Source organism: Strigops habroptila, chromosome 17 (genome assembly GCF_004027225.2).
Source record: "Strigops habroptila isolate Jane chromosome 17, bStrHab1.2.pri, whole genome shotgun sequence".
Lineage (NCBI taxonomy): Eukaryota > Metazoa > Chordata > Aves > Psittaciformes > Psittacidae > Strigops > Strigops habroptila.
The window spans coordinates 2,252,836-2,271,219 of record NC_044293.2 but is presented as its reverse complement, the minus strand read 5'-3'; positions in this window follow the sequence as shown (position 1 = coordinate 2,271,219).

The following is an 18,384-nucleotide window of genomic DNA, read 5'->3' as shown; positions in this document are numbered from 1 at the left end:
AATGGTGCTTTGGTTTGGTGACTTCTAAAGCACGTGGCTCTGCTGCAGGGAAGGCCTCTTTATTCTGAGCCAGAGGGCTGGGATATACATTTCATGTGTGTGGTGCAATTGTGCTGCATCACTTAAAGCAGACTTGGGCAGGAAAGTAGCCAAATGGACAAAGGACGGTTGGAGAAAGCGCTTTATTGGGTTCCCGCCGCACTGAATGGCTGGGAAAAGGGCAGCGACAGAAGCTGTTGCGGGACACAGAGCAGGAACCGCAAGGAGCCAGGGACCACACGACGGACGCCTCCTCTGGCTGCTCCGCAGGCTGGTGCGAAGGCAGGAGGACGCGGTCAGGACCGAGAGGGGCCGGGAGCTGCCCACAACATCACCGGCCCCGCGTCCTCCCGCACCTACCCCCGAGCCTGCCCGCTGCTCCCCGGGACGGCGCAATCGCCCCGGGGCGGGCGGTTGTCGGTCACCGCCGTCGGGGGTCTTCGGGCGCCGTGGGCTGGGCTGGGCTCTGCGCCGTCCCGGGCGGGTATCGCCGCAGGGGGTGCAGCAGGTCCACGGAGGATGCAACCTCTGCCGGGAGCGGCCCGGAGCAGCAGAGAGCCCTTCGCCCTCGTCCCTGCGGGGAGCCCCGGAGCCACGATCCCGTGAGAGAAGCCGAGGGGTGAGCTTTTTCCGGGGGGAGGTGGGGAGGCAGAGGGCGGGGGGCGGGGGTAGGTGCGGGAGGACGGCGGGGCTGTGTGGAGCTCCCGCAGGGGTCGGGGGAGGCTGTGAGGATCTCCCGGCCCCTCTCGGCTCTGACCGCGTCCTTCTGCCGTCGCACCAGCCTGCGGAGCAGCCAGAGGAGGCGTCCGTCGTGTGGCGCTGCGAGGCGAGAGCGAGCGAGAAGAGGAGCGAAGCGGGGGAAGCCCGGGAGGCTGAAGAGCAGGAAAGAGAAGGGACTCTGGGCACAGGGACCTCCCTGCCACCGGGGCGTCGCGGGCACCTTTGGGGTGCCCTGGCTGGCTTTGAGCCGGGTGCCCTCCCTGTAACCAGGGCTGGGGTCTTTGCTTCTGTTGGCCTTTTGCCACGTTGCCCCATGGGCGGGTCGCCTGCCCAGAGAGACGGGCAACCCCGTAAGGAAGGTGAGAGCCACCGTCTCCACATCCCTGGGTGGGGGGAAGTGGAGCTTCTGAAGATGGGGCATCGTGCTGCAGCCACGACTGCCCGCCCGTAACTTGGGCTCCGTGGGGCTTGTTGGGAGCGCTGAGCCAAGGGGGACCGCCCTGCAAGGAGGGCTCTGCGTGTCCCCTGCGCTGGGTGGGAGGTGCTCGGAGGGACCCCATGTAATCAGATGGGTGTCTCTGGCCCCAGCCTTTCAGAGATGTGGGGCTGAGATGTGTGGGGCTGGGCATGCCCTGCCCTAGGCCTCTTTCTTTCTGCTCTCAACCCCAGGGCTGGTTTAGGAGGGAGGGGGCTACTGGGGAAGGTGGGAGGCTGGGGGGAACTGGACCCCCTGTGGGTATTGTGTTATTGTGTCATGCCTGCAAGTGGGGTCCAGCTCATGGCTGGGCAGTCCCAGCCTTGAGCTGGGCTCGTGCCCCAGAAGCAGGGCTGGGGCCTCTCTCAGTTGGTTTGCGTCCCTCCGGACCACTGCTTTCTCCAACCGTCCTTTGTCCATTTGGCTACTTTCCTGCCCAAGTCTGCTTTAAGTGATGCAGCACAATTGCACCACACACGCGATTTTAACCTTCAGCAACCACTAGTGTTTTTCCTGCGTGTGTTGATCCTGGCTTGTTGCAAGGGGAATCTCTGGGATATCCAGTGGGTTGAAGCGGCACTTCTACAGTTCCAGTGCTCTTTGGAGCAGACTGGGATGAGCTGCTCCCTGGGTTGGGGCAAAAGCTGGAAAGGCTCATGTCAAGAAATGCAAGTTACTGCTGTCCACCAAGGTGTAAAGGATGTCATTGGAGAAAAGCCAATTGGTGTTTTGAGGGGGTAAGAGGTGGGGTAGGGGTAAGGGTGGGTGGCAGCCAGTTGCTCTTGAAGAGATGGACAATGTACCAGGAGTCAGCTCTGCTGAGAGCTGGGGTGAAGAGGCAAGGGTGCGGATCACCCCTAGCGAGGCTTCTCCTCCCATCCCATGAGACCTGCAAAGCGTTTCCCTGCGAGAACAAGCACTTCAGTCGGGGAGAGTGTATCCCGTCCACTGCAAGGTGGGGAAGGAGGAAAACCACATCCTCCTTGATCTACAGGCTCATTCCGATGTGAAAGGCACCCCTGGAAACTAGAGCTGAACCATAATGAATCTGCCTCCTCAACTGCAAGAGCTGGAGATGAGTGTGTTGCTGAGAGCCCCAAATACAACGTGCACAAGGATACACTGGTCCTGAAGAGGGCAACCAGGAATAAGCTATCAGGCCCTCCGATAAATCCTTAGTACTCCCAGTGAAAAAGAAAACAAATAATCAAACCACAAAGCCCAAGCAAAACCCAGGCACTCTTACAGCGAGGAGATCCTCCTTTGTGCAACCTGCCTGAATGCAAAGGCTTCCACCAGCTCCCAGCACAGAAACTTCAGAGTCTTTTTATTTGAAGAGGATTATGGAGCTGCCATTCAGTAAATGAAGTGCCACTCCAAACGGCTGCACTGTGGCCTGCCTGTGCTCAGAGAGAGCGCCTTGCTGGGGCTGCAGGAGCTGCAGGCAAACGCTGCTCCTGGCCTTCATCTGCAGGATGAAGTAATGCTTAAACGTGCATGCAGAGGAGCCAGGAGAGGGGTGAAGAAGCAGGAGAGCTCCTTTCCTGAGGCTCCTCTACCAGGTATAGCCAGGGGTATCTTCTTCGTCAGCCTTCTTTCCTCCCAGGTTGCAGCCACAGCACTGAACTGCTCCTCTGGCACCTCTGTTCCCTGATTTCCTGGCACAGGGCAGAAGGACACAAGAATACAGGTCACTTCCCTTCCTTACTGCCTTATGCCCAAGTAAGTTGCTCCCAGAACCCGTTATTGCCACAGTAATAATCATGGCACTCTGTGACAGGGCTGGTTACCCAGCGGCACAAAAGACACTGCAAGCTCCATCCCTAAGCGTGCCACATGTGATTGCCAGAGAATATGAGCTCTTCACAGGTGGTGAAGAGACAGGGAGACCCAGTCTGGGTCTGGAATGGGGGGAGCATGAGCTGGCCCAGGGCAGGAGATCAGCGGGAAGAGGCAGGTACGTGGGACGTGAACTCACTTCAGCATGAGCAGGCTCCAGGATGAAATATTAATGCTAGCATCCTGAGAAGGCAGCAAGCGGCGGTGTCTGCACCACTTGGCTATGAATAAAAGATGGTCCTGAAAATGGGGAAGAGCAGCAAATTAATTAATCGAAGCAAAAGTCTCTCCGCTCCCATTAACGAACAGGCCTGGAATCTTCCCTCAGCTCAGCTTGGGGAACATGCAGGGGCACAGAGGGGAGAAGGACAGCAGAGGCAGGGTCTTCTCCCAGTGGCCTGGGCTCTACCACGGTCCAGCAGTGCCTGTTAGCTCAGGTCCTGCTGCAACTCCCCATCGTGTCTCTAGCCTGTGTCCTGGTTCCTTAGGCTTTAACTCCAAGCCCATGCAGGCTCCTTCTCGGATCGCTGTCTCTGCAGTGACCCTGGGTCTCAGCACCCCCCCTAGGGATGCAGGACTGGTGAAGGAGGAAGGGGAAGGAGCAACCACAGCTGAAACAGTGCCAGGTAAGGGGCAAGGTGGGACCTGCAGCTGTGGTCCCAGCCCAAACTGGGCTGGCAGGAGAAGGTAGGGGTGCCAAAAAGCTGCTGTGTCACCCCAAGCAGGAGCCAACACATTGCCCCAAGAGGGCCTGAAGGAAGGCAGCTCATCCCTAATCCTACACTGGGAGCTGCGCAGGCTGAAACAGTCCCGAACCCTGGGGCCCAGCCAGCTGCTCCCAATGGGAGCATGTGCTGGGGGAGGGCTCCGACCTGCTCCTGCTGCAAGAGGAGACAATCCGGTTTCCCTTCATTCGGAGCTGGGAATTTTCTGGTGGCTGCCCTGCCCAAGGCTAATCCCTTACGCCTGCACCAGTTGACTGGAAACAGAGCAGTGGGGGCTGCTGCAGCTGGAGAGCCACCCTCAGCACCAAGAGACGACTGATCTCCTCTTCTGAAGCTTTGCCCATAAATTATAGATTTTAAGCAGTGTTTGTTTAAAATATTCAGCTTGCCACTTAAAAAAGAATACTCATACACAGCAGGAGTGGGGAGAAGGGTGGGGAGGGGGGACTGCGCTCCCGCTTGGAGAGGGTGTTTCCTGGACTAATGATCCAGCATCCTTCCCGCTGGATGTGCAGTCCGACACGTGAGCCACCTGCACTGCAGCGTTGCCTGGGAGGGAGGGCTCTCCCTCCCGCACACAGCCTGGGCCAGCAAAGGTCTGCAGGAGCAACAGCCTCTGCTTTTCCCACCCCGCATCCCAGTGTGTGGGTCATCCCACCGGCTTCCCTTCGAGCCTGCAGGGCAGCACTGTGCTTGCAGAGTCAGAGCAAAGACAGATGATGGGCTCTGAGGGCAGGAAGGAGGTGAAAAGGTAGGAAAACATCCCCTTCTACACACACACCCCCCTCATCTAAAAGCACAATCATTGGTTTGATTAAAAATTCAGCTCTTCAGCTGACATGGCCAAGGGGCGAGTGTGTAAAAGGTGAGATGCAGGGAGCAGGAGCTGAGGTATTCCTCATCAATGAAAAATGCTCTTCTTCGTCTCCGCTCGGGGCGCATCCCAGCCCTGCCGGTCACCAGAGCCTGTAATGCCGCCTGATGGTGAAGGGGAGGTAGGGCTCTGCTGCAGTATAAAGGGATTTCTCCTCTAGGTTGCAGCACTTCGCAGGCTAAGGCAGGCTCTCACCATCTTCTGGGGTGGATTTCACATGGAAGAGACTACAGACAGCATTGGTGAAGAGACACAACCTTACAGGAGCTGCCTAAAGGCACACCTCAGCTTTTCCTGCCCTGAGAAGTTCACTCATGTGCTCAGGTACGTCTTGCAGCAGGGTACAGGTAGCAGCAAACCAGTTGCAGAGAGATGTTCGGGAAGGCACAGATCTCCTCCCAGCAAACCCAGAGACAGCAAAGGGCTGCTGCTATGCACACAGGCTGCTCAGCTCTTTGTGCACAAGCACTGGAGGAATTCTCAGGAAGACAAAAGGCTGTGTGCTCAGTGCTCACTGTTTATCTGTTTCCTCTGCCAGGAAAACTGCTGGAGAGAAACAAGGCAGTTATAGCCAGGTACCTAGAAACACCATCACCTGCACTGTGTTGTGGTAGCACTACGGGGAGCCCGACCCACAGCTTTCACCTTGAGGGTAGCTTTAGGAAAACCCAGCCTAGCTGGGGCGAGTAGAAGGTGAGCAGCCATTCAGGGTCTGGACCTTGCCAGAGGAGAAAGACAAAGATCACCTTTAATAAAGGGAACAGAGCCCAGGGTCAGACAGAGCTCATGGAAAGGGCTGCAGCTTCAAATCCTGGCTTTTACCCCACGATACTTGTGATGTTATCAGGATCGCACCCAGCTCAGAGCAGCATTTTGCTGCTCTAGCACGAAACAACTAAATAGAGCTCATCAGGCCCAAAAACGCAGCAAGTGCAGAGACTGGGGGTCCCCTTCAGCTTCCAGAGGCTTTCCCAGCTCACAGGGACGAGGATTTGGCTCCCTTCTTGCCAGTCCCCGAGCCAGGCAGCAGCATCCCCTGGCCAGCAGCAACCCATTTGCCAGCAGAGGGCAAAGAGCCGTGCTTGGCTTGTGTCTCGCAGCTGGAATCAGGGGTGGTCTGGGTTGAACACTTTTGCCAGTAGTCAGCTCTGCCCTGCTTAGCCCCAAAACAGGGAGTCAGGACTCCTGGTTTCCCCACAAGCAATTCAAATGCACCAATAAGACCGGGGAAGGACTGATGTGGAATGGAAGGTCTATGGAAAGCTTTCAGAGAGAGATTCAGAGGAAAGGCATAAAAAAGGCCCAGATCAGAGGGTCAACAGGGACCTGCTGATCATTATTACTAGACTCTCTGCTCCTTGCAGCAATGTCTGTCTTCAGGTATACCCAGCACCTAGGCGAGGGCTACTTGCATTACCAGTACACACTAGTGCTGCTGCATCCCACGTGTCCATCAGCTGACATGGGGTCCCTTTAGCCCCTCAACACTCCCTGTCTCCACACAGCACACAAAGACCTAACATCCTCATGCCAAGCCTGAGCCCAGCTCCCCTCCATGACCCTGGCAGGGCTGTGCTTCTTGCTATCACTCTCAGGAGACACTGACCGTTCTGGCAAGCTCTGCACTCTATTTTTAATAAATTAGCCCTGAGCTCCATTTGCATGGATAAATATAGCATCGACCACTCTGCCAAGCCATTTTTCTCTTGGTTAACACATTCATCCAAGCTGCTCTATTTGTCTTTCCACCACAGACTTATATTCTTCTGGATTCATTTTGTCAAACAAATTGCATAAGCTGGAATACTACATTTACCCAGTGCTGTTTGATTACAGGGGTTATTTATGAAACAGCAAGGCATATGGCATTAAGCTTCTTAAAAATAATAATAATAATAATGAGAGAAGGGAAAGGGGGAAGCTCTACAAGAGGGGAGGGGAAAAGTGTTTTTTATTACAGACAAAAGCTCCTGCCAAGGGTGATAAATTCCAGGCACTTTCTGCAGTTGCAGTTGCGCTGCTGGCATGATGAATGGCACAGGCACCAGCACACGGCTTGGCTGCAGGAGTGTGGAGCAAGGAAAGGAGGGAAATGCTGGAGCATCCACATGGGTGAAGCTGGCTGAGGTGTGCAGGGGGTGCTGGCCTGCAGTGACCACACAGTTCACAGGAGGGCAGCGATACAGACCACAGCCAGCCCTGCCTCCCGTCAGCACCAGCACACGGTCCTCACGTTGCTCGCATTGGTGAGTGGCTCCAGCACCATCCTCAGAGGAACCTCAGAGGGCAGGTGACATGTCCCCTGCCAGCATTACTCCTCTCAAAGCTGAGCTGCTATGGTCAAGTGATTACTGGCGAATCCCGTGTTTGTGGAGGAAGTTATCCTCCAACTCTGGTTGCAAAACAGAGCCTGAAGAAAGAATAAAGCACAGAGAGGAGAAAGCCTCAAACTACTTACTACAGAGCACTCAAATACTGTAAAAGCTGCTTCTACAGTGAGAGTCCAGGCCAGGTCCTCTCCTTCTCCTACGTTGTTCCCATGCTGAATAGCTTCTGTATATCTAGTATATATAGTATACTGTATATAATATAGTATATACGTATCATATAGTATAATAGTATAATATATAGTATATATAGTATATACTATAGTAATAGTATAATATATATAGTATATATGTATATCTAGTTTTTCTACTGCAGCCTGTATAATTTCCAGGTGGTACTCGCACTGCCCAAGGTATTTAATTTCTGCATAAACAGCTCTTGGACCTGTTTCTCCCTCTTCTGGTTGAGCCACTTATTCCTGGGAAGTTGGGGACCACTCCATTCACCACAAGCAGAGCCCGGTTTGGTCTCTGAACCCGTCCTTCTCTGCCCTGGCCATCCTGGCTCTAATTGCTTAGTGCGATTCAATCAAAATCTCTTTCAAAGGAAGGTGCTTGATTAAGGACCTGGGAGACCTTGAAAGCAGAGTCACTCCTGCAAGAGGAAGGTAATTAACTTTTTCAATCAGTGGGCACTGATCTCAAGGTCTATAGAACAGAGTCAGCAGCAAACTCACTCCCACAGACATATAGCAGAGCGCTGCCGCATAGCTGAAGAGCCCAGGGAAAGTGCAGGGGACTGGACTTGGTACACACCAACCTGCAGAGCTGCTGTATCATCCCGTCCTTCTCCCTGGTGGGAGCAGTCAGGGTTATTCCCCTGGGGCAGCTTGTGCTTTCCCCACTCCTCACCTCTGAGGTGAGCGAAGCTCCTGGTGTTCCCTTCTCATCCAAGCAAGGGAAACGCACCAAGCTTGCAATCAGAGACAGCATCAGTCTCTGGATATAATTCCTTCACAGCCCAGACTCTTACAGGGTGAGACCCTGGCAATGGGATAAACAAGCTCAAACACAGAGACTAAAGGCTTTTCCGTGGCAGATGCAAATGGTTCTGCTGTACTAGCCCCAGCTTCTGCTTTCTTGTTCATGAGCTGGCACAGAGCTGTGAACGCTGGGCAGGCAGAGTTAATCAGGCCTTGTTTGTGATTACAATGAACTCTTGCATTTCATGGCCTGCATCCTAAACCTACTTTCTAATTCCCCAAGGGAGAGGGATTTACACTTTCAATTTTATGTCTAGTTAGTTAATGGTCCATTACTGTCAAAAGGATCAGTAGCTAGAAGTTAAATCCTACAGGATTTATGATAAGGAAGAACCAAAGGCTGCAGAAGAAAATGCGTCAGGCAGAGGGCACAGGGAACATAGAGGGGTGTTTGAAGGTCCTCAGCACTGTGACACTACTGACTGGGCATGGGTGATGCCGGTCTGGTACCTGGCACAATATGGAGAGTGGGGTGAACCTTGTCTAGAGATGTCACCAGGCCAGTATTGATGAGTGACCTTGAAAGCTGCTATATTTCCACAATGCCTCAAGTAGGAGGCAAAACAAGAAGGTGTTTTCCACACCCCAGCATCACTTAGGTGAAGGTAGGCCATTGCATCCCATTAAACTGCATGAGAAATCAGTGTCCCAACACTTTGTAAAGCTCTGGCCTACCTTTCATTGATGCTTCTTACTAAGGAACCCAAGCTCTGCTGTAGGTAGAAAATGATGCAGACCTCTGAAGCAGGACACCGATGCTATCCCGCAGCACAGAGAAGATCTGAGCTTCCGGTTGCCTTTTATAGGTCAAGGTAGCTTGAGCTGCAGACAGCACAGTGCAACTCTGAGCTCTATAGTCATCAGGGCCGCTTCAGAGTCCTTCCTCAGCCTGGTGCATACCTGCAGAAGAACAGACTAGATGTGGAAAGACAATACAGGAGAGCTCCCAATGGGTTCCATAAGGCATCCAGAAGCTGTACTGCTATTACTTGTCATCATTTCAGCTAGTAAGCTTCTAGAAGATCAGCTCTGAAATCTGTGTTTCTCCACTAAAGCCCTCCCACAGTAACTTAGGCCTGCTGGCATATACATGAAATAGAGCTGTACGACTCATGACTAGATGAGTCCATAAAGCTCATTTTCATCCCTATTATTTCATCCCATAAACAAAAGATGAGACTTTAGGCTCCTACAATGGGTTTCTTTTCACATGTAAGAACAGACCACTGCAGGACCTTAGGATCCAGCCTGCTCCACTCCGACAATCCTCACAATAGGGAAAACAGCAGCACTACAGTGGTTTCCACAAGCGCACTCCAGCAAAAGGCAATGCTACCCTCTGGTGCTTCCTAGCAGAATAACCAGCCTGCCCAGTGCTCACCAGGGCTAACACAGGGGCTGCAAGGCAGGGATGCTAACATCATACTGCTTCCTCACACCCATACAGGTCAGCCTACCTGTATCAGGCAGCTTTGTCTCTAAGAGAGCCATAGCATCCCAGGCTCCCTAAAACACTGCACTGGAAAGAGATGACCAATGATGCTGACTGGCTCACCCCAATAACACAGACCACCTTTACAGTGGAAAGCCATTAAATACACACAGCAAGGTGCAAGCGGCTGTGCTCACACTCATCTGTGCAGGCCAGGGAGCTGCCTTCTTTCCCTCCCCCTGTTAAAGCTGTTTCTGACTCTTTTCAGTGGTTTCAGTGTAAATTCCCTGATGTACCTCTGCAGGAAAAGCAATTAATGTAGTGTTAAGGGGAATGGAAGAAGAAGCTAACTCTTATCAAGTCATTGCTCTGCATGAGGAGGGCACATGGAGACTTCAGGGCAGCCTTTGTTGGCCCTTTACACTTGATTAACTCATATTTGCAAGGCTTTTCTTCATTTGCATGGAGCTTTTTGTGATTTATTTCCAATACAATTTCAGAAATGTAGCCCTGGCCTTGCCAGCACAGACACGAATTGCATTAAAATAGGCTGTGGTTTGGTTCCTAGGATTTATTTACTATTCTTGTGGTAAACAGCAGATTACATTGTTTGCGATGCTTAATAAATCCCCTTTTTGTTAAGTGTGTGTTTGTATTTAAGTAGAGCTTTCCCCTGTGCCTCTGTGCATGCATGATTATAATAGCAATGTTTTCCTCTGACAGTACTTGTTTTTCATCTAATTCTTTCCCTACCTTTCTCATTTTTTCCATCTCTTTGGCCCTGCCTCTGATTTTCACCAACAAAATGTTCCTTTGGTTGCCAATAACTTGCTCTTTGAGGATTTTTTTGAGTTTACTAATGCGGCTTCAGAAATACCTCTAAGTGCTTCCTTCAAGTTAAGAAATCACCAGAAAGAAAAGGAATCTTACTGAGTAAGATGCACAGAAAGATGCATATTTCCTCTGTGTAACTGCTGTATAGATTCCAGTGACATGTATTTTGAGGAATGTCTTCTCTACCTAGCCTAGATTCTGGTTAAAATACTAAACATTGGGTTTTGGAGTATCTTTCCCAACTGAATCTCTTCAAAACTGAGATTCACAACATAAAAAGACATCTATCCCATGGCAAGAGTAAAATGTATGTATAACACCTCATGTTATGACTGACTCATCACAAACACCCTCTACTGCTTCCATAATAAAGAACTATATAAATAAACATAGTCTATGTGTATACGTAAATAGACTATAGCATGTAAATAAACTATGTAAAAAACCATAGCAAACAAAGTCAAATGATCTACTGAGAAACATACTTGTTCAAAAGGCTTGTAAGCCAATGTACAAACTTGAGTAACAATTTCTAAGATTGTTTTATAAGCTTTATAATCACACGGTTTATAATCTTGTTTCAGGTGTTTGAATATCTCAGAGGACTCAGTTTTAGCAGTCCAGGAGAACACTGTGATACTCAGCCAATGCTTTGTATCCAGGCATTTCAAGGCAATGAAAAGTGCAAATCCAGCCGCAAAGAGAGGGAGGATGCAGGCTGGAAAAGCACCACTAGAAAGAGGTAGCATAAATCTTTATTTCCACATTTTTATTCCTGGCATTGCACAGGAAAGATAGATAATAAACAACAACTTCTTGAGAAGTTCTTGTTTAAAAACACCAAGGAGACCACTGAAAAATAGCAATAACTTCCCGGTCATATACTATACAGTGACAGTATTTTTGCATGTAAAGGGCCTAAAACATCTTGTTTAGAATTCAACTCCTGAATGATGTAAATGCAAGGGTTAATGGAGTTGCTGTTAAGTGCCCCCCAGGTGCTGCCAGTGAGGGCTCCTGCCCTCATCACCCCAGGAATGCAGCTGGGATGCCTATAAGTAGCTTTCTCAGGAGCAGGTAGATGTTTCTGCCGGGGCTGCAGTCTGGTATGAGGTGCTGGAGGAGTCCTCAACATGATCCGGATTAAAGCTTCAGAGGAAGCCAGGCAGATACAGGTATTTGGCTGGAGATTGGGTATAAATGTTTGTAGAAACATTGATAATGCCTTGAAAAGCCTAGAAAAGCAAAGGGAGAGACTGCTGCTCTACCAGACCTGGAATTGTGTGTCAGTGCTGGCATCTGCTGTTCTCTGCCTTGAGACTGTTCTCTTTCAACAGGGAAATTTCATTTCAAAATGTCCAGTCCCATTTTAGAGCAGAGCTGTAGCAGAGTGCTGTTTTGCATTGATTAGTACTGGGTCTGCATATCTGTGGATCACCTGGCAATGAAAGCACTGCCCAGAGCAATGCATGAACAGGTTTTAGTCCCGTTGCTGGCATGCACAGAGCTGTTTGTGCTGGCTGTGTCATCTGCAGGAGCACAGATGATAGCCTATCTGGCATAAACCTGCTGGGACAAAGCTTCTTCCTTTGAAACAATAGTGCTGGAACACCTGAATCAGCAGAGTGAATTTGCACTGATTCAGCATTTCATGTTGGCACAGTATCTCCAATGTGCTAGCGGGTACCCAAGGCCTGGATGTGAGCTTCTAGTTCCAGTAAATGTAATTTCTTTGACTTGCAAGAGTGCCAAGACTCTCCAGAGGAGAGAATTCGTGAATTGGCTTTGAGGGTCCTACTTTGCCTTGCTTAGGGGTTCTTTTTGAGGCTCTTGAGGATTGGAAACTGAAGGCTGAAGTCCCATGGACACAAGGCTGCAATCTGATCCAGGATGTTGTTTACAGGAAACTGTACATTTTCCTGCTAACCACAAGAACCTCTGTGCAGAGAGATGTAGAAAAGGAACGCTTCAAAACGCATGAGGAACCAGCCTTATTTCCTTAACTTTTATATCTCTTTCTGACCATGCGTTCCAGCGCAAAATAGCGTGCTCCCTTTGGAATTATTACTGGCAGAGGAATGATAAGTGCCGAAGCGTTTGTTCTGGGAAAACAGCAGCACAAATCTGGAAAAGATTAAGACAGATGTGTTTATGTAAAAATCCGCTTAAGTGGGTGCATGTGGTTGAAAACTTGGGGAAGTCGCACCAGAGCACATACTGCTGATTCTGAACCACTTTTAATAAAGGAAATGAAAGGGCCTCTTGTGTTCAGCTGAGCTCCAGAGTAGCCTGTGGAGTGCCCTAGAGTCCCAGTTGCTTTGCAGCCCTCTGTAAGCAGGGCTGCAGCCCCTTTTGGCTGCTGCTTTGCACATCCAGCTGCTTTTGCCCAGGGTGAGTGGCTCCAGCACCATCCAGAACTCTGCTGTGCATCGCTTTGGTGAGACAGGCTGAAGTAGAAGGGGTTTTCTGTGATGGTGGGGATTGTCACCAGATACTCCAATGTAGGTCCTGCTTAGAGCTTCCTTGGCAGTGTTTTCTCATGCAGTTGTGTGGAATGGGGTATCCTTGTATGATGGAGGCTTTTCTCTGGCAGAACTGTTCTTTGAGGCTGCTTTGCTGTCCTCTAGGTTAGAGATACACTGTGGTGGTTTTGTCTCGCTTATTTTTTGGTTTTATTGCAGCACGTTCATGTTGGAGAAAACTTGTGGACCCCAACATCCAGAAAATCAGTGTTCTTTGTGTCCGGGTACAGCATCTGTGACTTCCCTTTTTCCCTTTCCCATTACTCAGTGTTCTGGTTCCTCAATAAAATAACTTTTCAAACTCTCTGTTGCACTCATAGCCATTTTGATAGCCTTTTTTCTTGTTACTTATGCTCATACAATTGCCCTGCATGTTTGGGGTTCGTTTTTCCTTTTCAACAGCAGTTGAAGTTATTGCTTTCACAAGATGGTTTGTATCTGTTCTGGGTACTCCCAAGTGGAATCTCTGGTATCATGAGGTGGTGTCCAGGTAAGTGACATTGCCATTCTACAGCAGACACCTTACAGGGCAATGCTCCAGGCTAGCTGATGTGTGTCCAAAGGTGCTTCAATCCCTTCCCAAGTGGAATGCTGCTTGGCTTGGAAGTGGGATTCCCTGGGGGGCTGTTCATATACCCACTGTAGCAGAGGATTTGCTCCAACAAGATGATGCAGAAATTCCTTTCGGAATGAAAAAATAAGCATAGCTTATGTGTTTTATTCTGCACTTGCTTGTAAATAGCTCTCAAAGTGTATAATCAGAAACATACTGAAGCAGATAAGCGAGCAGTGAAATGAATGGAGAGTTTGGCCGCTTGCAAGAGCTTGGTTGGCCACACTGGAAGGCAGGTGAGGTGCTGAAACTTTGACACTGTCACAGCCTGTTGCCAGGTTTATTTACAGGAAAACATAAAGCTGTGCCTTTAACATACAGGATATTGAAAACTGGTAGAAGCAATGGACAGATTAATAAACCATGTAAAGTGCCTTAAAAGAATAGAGGGGTAAGTTACTTGTAATCAAGTGCTGGCTGGCAGGGTCCCAAGCTCTGTTAGGAAGAAATGTTTAACCACGTGCTGTGTAGCTTCTGACTCTGAACATGCTGAAGCTGTCCGCAGCCACGCAGCGAGCCTGGAGCTGGGCAAAATCCCACTGTCTTGTGCCTCTTCCCACTTCTCCCTCTTTGGTCAAGTGCTGAACTATGAAGGCTGTGCTGCTTCTGGCCCAGGGGCCAGAGCCCTGGCTGAGCATTGCTTTTCCCTGGCAGGACCCCACTTTTGAGCAAACCTAGGAATTGCCTATGCTTGGTGCTCCAAAGGTGCAGAACCACCCAGGGAGGGTGTCCATGAGTTATGGGGCAAGAGTTTCATGCTGGGCCCTCTTAGGGAATGGATGGAAATAGGATGGGGAAAGCCCAAGGCAGCAGCATTTTCAGACATTTGATGTTATACTGCTGTTGGAAATGATCTTCTGTGTTATAGCATCAATGAAGTGATTGTGACTGCTGGAGGTCCTCTGCCTGCAACCTTGGTGCTTGTAGTAACTCAGTGTATTGAAGACCACTCATGCCAGCGTAGTTCTTTACTGGGTGTCAGAGTGACTCTTTCTTTCTCTTTCATTTCTAACTCTGACCTATGGCTTTCAGTTTGTCTCGACGAAAGCTCAGTGATTCTTTTTGATTGTGCTGTCTTTACCTACAATCTGTTTCCTAGAAACTACTGTTTCAAATCAGAAGGTCAGCCTGCACAAAAAAAGGAAGGAATTTCTTCAGGACATGTTTCTCTGTGGCCAAACTGATGCATGGAGATATGAAGTGACCCACTTCCTGTCCCTGAAGGAGATCGTAGAAGAGACAGGTCCAGGGGACTCAGGCTTAGTATCTCTGCTGCAAGAGCTCAGGAAAACGCAAGGTTCTCCAGCCTCCCAAGCAAACAGAAGCAGACAACAATGGGTAAAAAGCTGCCTGGGAAATGCTTAAAAATCTCCTTCTGCTCCAAACAATTTGTCATACGGGCTGGGAGGAATCAGTGAGTGACTCAGTGCAGCACAGGGCTGGCTCTGCACGGCCGGATGTGGCTGGAAGGATGCTGATGTTTGTGGCTTGGTGCTGTGAAGGATAAGGCAGAGAGCAGGGCTTGCCCAGTGCCTGCAGGGAGAGCCAGCATCAGGCTCTGGGCAGGCAGTGCTGTCAGCCCCTCTGCCCGGGCACCCGGGACAGCACAGAGTGGCTGGCTCCTATCAGCTGCAGGGAAGGCAGGGAGCAGGGGAAGCCCTTCCTCACCCATGGGTACACGCTCCCATTGTCCCCCCTAACAATGGGGGAGACAAGCGAGTGCTGGAGCTGGTGACACAAACCCAAGTGCGGCGAGCAGCTGGCTGGCTGCTAAAGGGAAGCACTGTGTGTGCTGCAGGGACAGCCCCTGCGCGTCCGGCGCTGCCAGGGTGAAAGCCAGGCCTCCCAACAGCAGAACCGAGCTCTGTTCTGTGCCTGGAAGGGGCAAACCTGCCTGGTTTTATTTAACCTGCCTCTCTCCAGCTTGAGGAGCTTCCCCGCTGGCTGGGAATTATCCACAGGAACCTGGGTGGTGAGAGTTAACCACCCTACCCTGATGGTTTCCTCATAAATAAGGAACACTAATAAAGGGTTTCCATTCCTTAAGGCCCAGCAGGTAGGAGGAGAAAATTCAGGGAAGCTATTTCCATTTTCTGTAGCTTGCATTATTCATGTCTCCTGAGACAGAGAGGAGAAAGCTAGGCTGGTGATGGAGAGCAGAAGCAGGGCTGTGCCCTGTGCCTCTTTCTCTGCCCAGCATCATCCTAGGAGGCCGCTAAGAGCTTCTCCTTTCCCACACGGGTAAATTTCCCCAAAACAGAGGGGTTTAAAGTTGCTCTGCGAACCATCTGTGTGTCTGGGGTTTCTAATGCTGCACAACCTGGCATCAGTGAGGTGCTCCCCTCAATTGCCATCCTAAGGGGGGACAGGGGGTGATGGTGTGTCACAGGGTGAGGTGTTCAGCAGGTGGAGGAGGGGAGTTCCACCATCTCAAGTGGCATCTTTTCCTAGTTCCAGCTCTCTGTTCATGTGAACTCTCAGACGAAGAGCCCATGGGATGTGGCACCCTTGCAAAGAGGTTGAACATGGGCCTTCTAGCCACTCACCCTGCAGGTAAGAGACCCAGATCTCCAGACTCTGAGCTAGGAGCTAAGTTATGTGCCTGGCTCAATTGACAAAGATGTTTCTCCTTCCCCAAGCGACAAGTCTCCCTCTGAGCCCAGCAGAGATCAGGTTTGCAGGGCACGGTGCAGAAAGCAGCTTTCCTGTCCCAGCAGCTTTCCTATCCCACCAGGATGCATTGCTGGTTGCAATGGGAGGCAGCAAGGAGTCTGAGTAGGCAACCAAGCACCATTCCCACTCAGTCTGAGGAGCAGATGGAGCAAGCTGAGAGCCTCAGTCAACCCCTCTTGCAGGCTGAGTTGACTCCTCATGTCCTGGCTGGCTCCCACCAGGATTTCCAGGTCTCTTGCAGGAATATTGTAGTGGCTCTGGGAACAAAGGGCTAGAAGCAGAGATGGTCACCCATCCTCTGGATGGATATCAGACTGCAAGGAATTGCTCTGCTCTGGTTGGGCAGGAAAGCTGCGCTGCTGGGGCCTTGCCTGGGGGCTCCCAGACCCCAATAGCAGTGTCAGGTGAAGCAGGGATTTACTATGGGGGATCCTACACTGCGGTGAATACCCACTGCTGGCAGCTTCCCAGCAGTGCCTGCCTTCAAAACAAGCCACCATGACAAGCAGGAGGGTGCAGCATCCCCACTGGGCTCTCCTGCATGGCTGTGTGCGAGCACAGAGCCAGGACTTTGCTAGCCAGACCCTGCAGGCAAACAGGGAGGAACAGAGGGAAGGGAGGGATGTTCCTGCTGGTGTGTCAGTGCAGGGACTGGAGCTGATCCCTATAATGGCTGATTCCTGTTAGACAGGTCTTCAGTCTCTGGGGCTTCTCTGTACCCAGGATGCAGCCATAAAGCAGGCAGAGGTACCAAGGAGGAGCCCTGCACACTGCAGGCAAGCCACCTTGGCAGAGCTGGGGCATTGTGCCATCCAGCCGTCTCCTTAGCTGGGCTAATGTGGCTGCTTGAAGCACAGCAGAGCCCAGGACAGTGCTGCAGCAGGAGCCCTGCCTGCCCCTGTTTTCCGTGGCTGTGTGCTGCACGCAGGAAGGAGGGGAGCACAGTCTCCTCCACCCCTGCTCTGTGCAGTGGTGCCTCAAAGCCCAAGGGCTTCGTATCTGGGCCGTGCTACATATAGCATCCGTGGGGCCTCGCTGGGCTCCCAAGGGCCTTTCTGTCTCTCCAATCAAGGGCAAAGCTCTTCTGCGGCCTCCCTTTCTTGTCCCCCAAAGATGAGGTGGGAAGGGCTTGGGTTTGGCTTAGTGCAGTGAAAAGCCTGAAGCCTTTGCCACCCTCCTGTTGGCTGGAGCTCTGGGGACAGGCAGAGTGGGGACATACAGGGGCAGGCACTGCACTGTGAGGCTGGCGAGCACGTCCATCAGTCAGGCTTAGAGCTGCAATCTTTGCCAGATCAATAACAGTGATTCTCAGATGCCCTCTCTTACTCCTCCATCCCGTAACTCCCCAGCTCTAATGGCCTTGGAGAGGATGCCAGGGGTTTCTCTCTGGGAGTGCTGCCCCCAGATCCTGTTGGCTGGGACCTCATATCTCTCCTCCCCAGCAATTAGCAGTGGGGGAGCAAATGATTGCTGGTAGGGACCGGCTGCTGCGTGGGCATCCTGCTGTCATGTTTTGAGCAGGACCCAGAGGGTGACGCTGTGCTGTGATTCATGAGAGGGAGGGGGAGACACTCTCTTTCCTCCCGTCTTTGGGGGTAGGCTGAGGGCAGGGGAGAGATGTTCTTCTCGGGAAGGATGTGCACCTCTCTCCTAGAAGGGCACCCCCTGCAGCAGCATGTCCTTGGGACAAGGCCAGCTTTTAATTGCTGCAGCAGCACTAGACACCCGAGTCATGGTCCCCAATCAGTGCCTCGGCTCCTGGCCTGCCTCCTGCAGCTGCTGAGGATGGTCCTTGAGCTGAAAGGAGCAGTGATGCCCCTGACACACTCCAGCAGAGCAGAAGGACTCTCCACATGCCCTGGCTTTCTCTCCAGACAGGAGATAGGGGCAGTTCAGCTGATCTGAGCTCCTAAGAGAGCTGTCTGTGCCTGTTTGACTGTCCTGCCGCATCCACCTGTGCCTGCTGGTACCTGCGCTGTGCCTGGCTCCCTCCTTGCTCCTGTTTATGCCTGGGTGTCTGTCTCTGCCTGTCATCTGCCACTGCAAACACTGCCTGCGCCCTCTCCATTCCTCTGTCATTACTAGATTTTCTCCTCCCCACCCTTTCTTTTCCTTGGACCGCTATCTGGAGGCCTCTGCATTAGGTGTGACTTGGAGACTGATTTTCTCTGGTTTATGGCTAGCAGCCAGCCTGCAATCTGCAGTGAATGGACTATATGTGAGAGAACCTCTGCAAGGAGCCTCTTGCAAGTACCTAGGCAGGACATT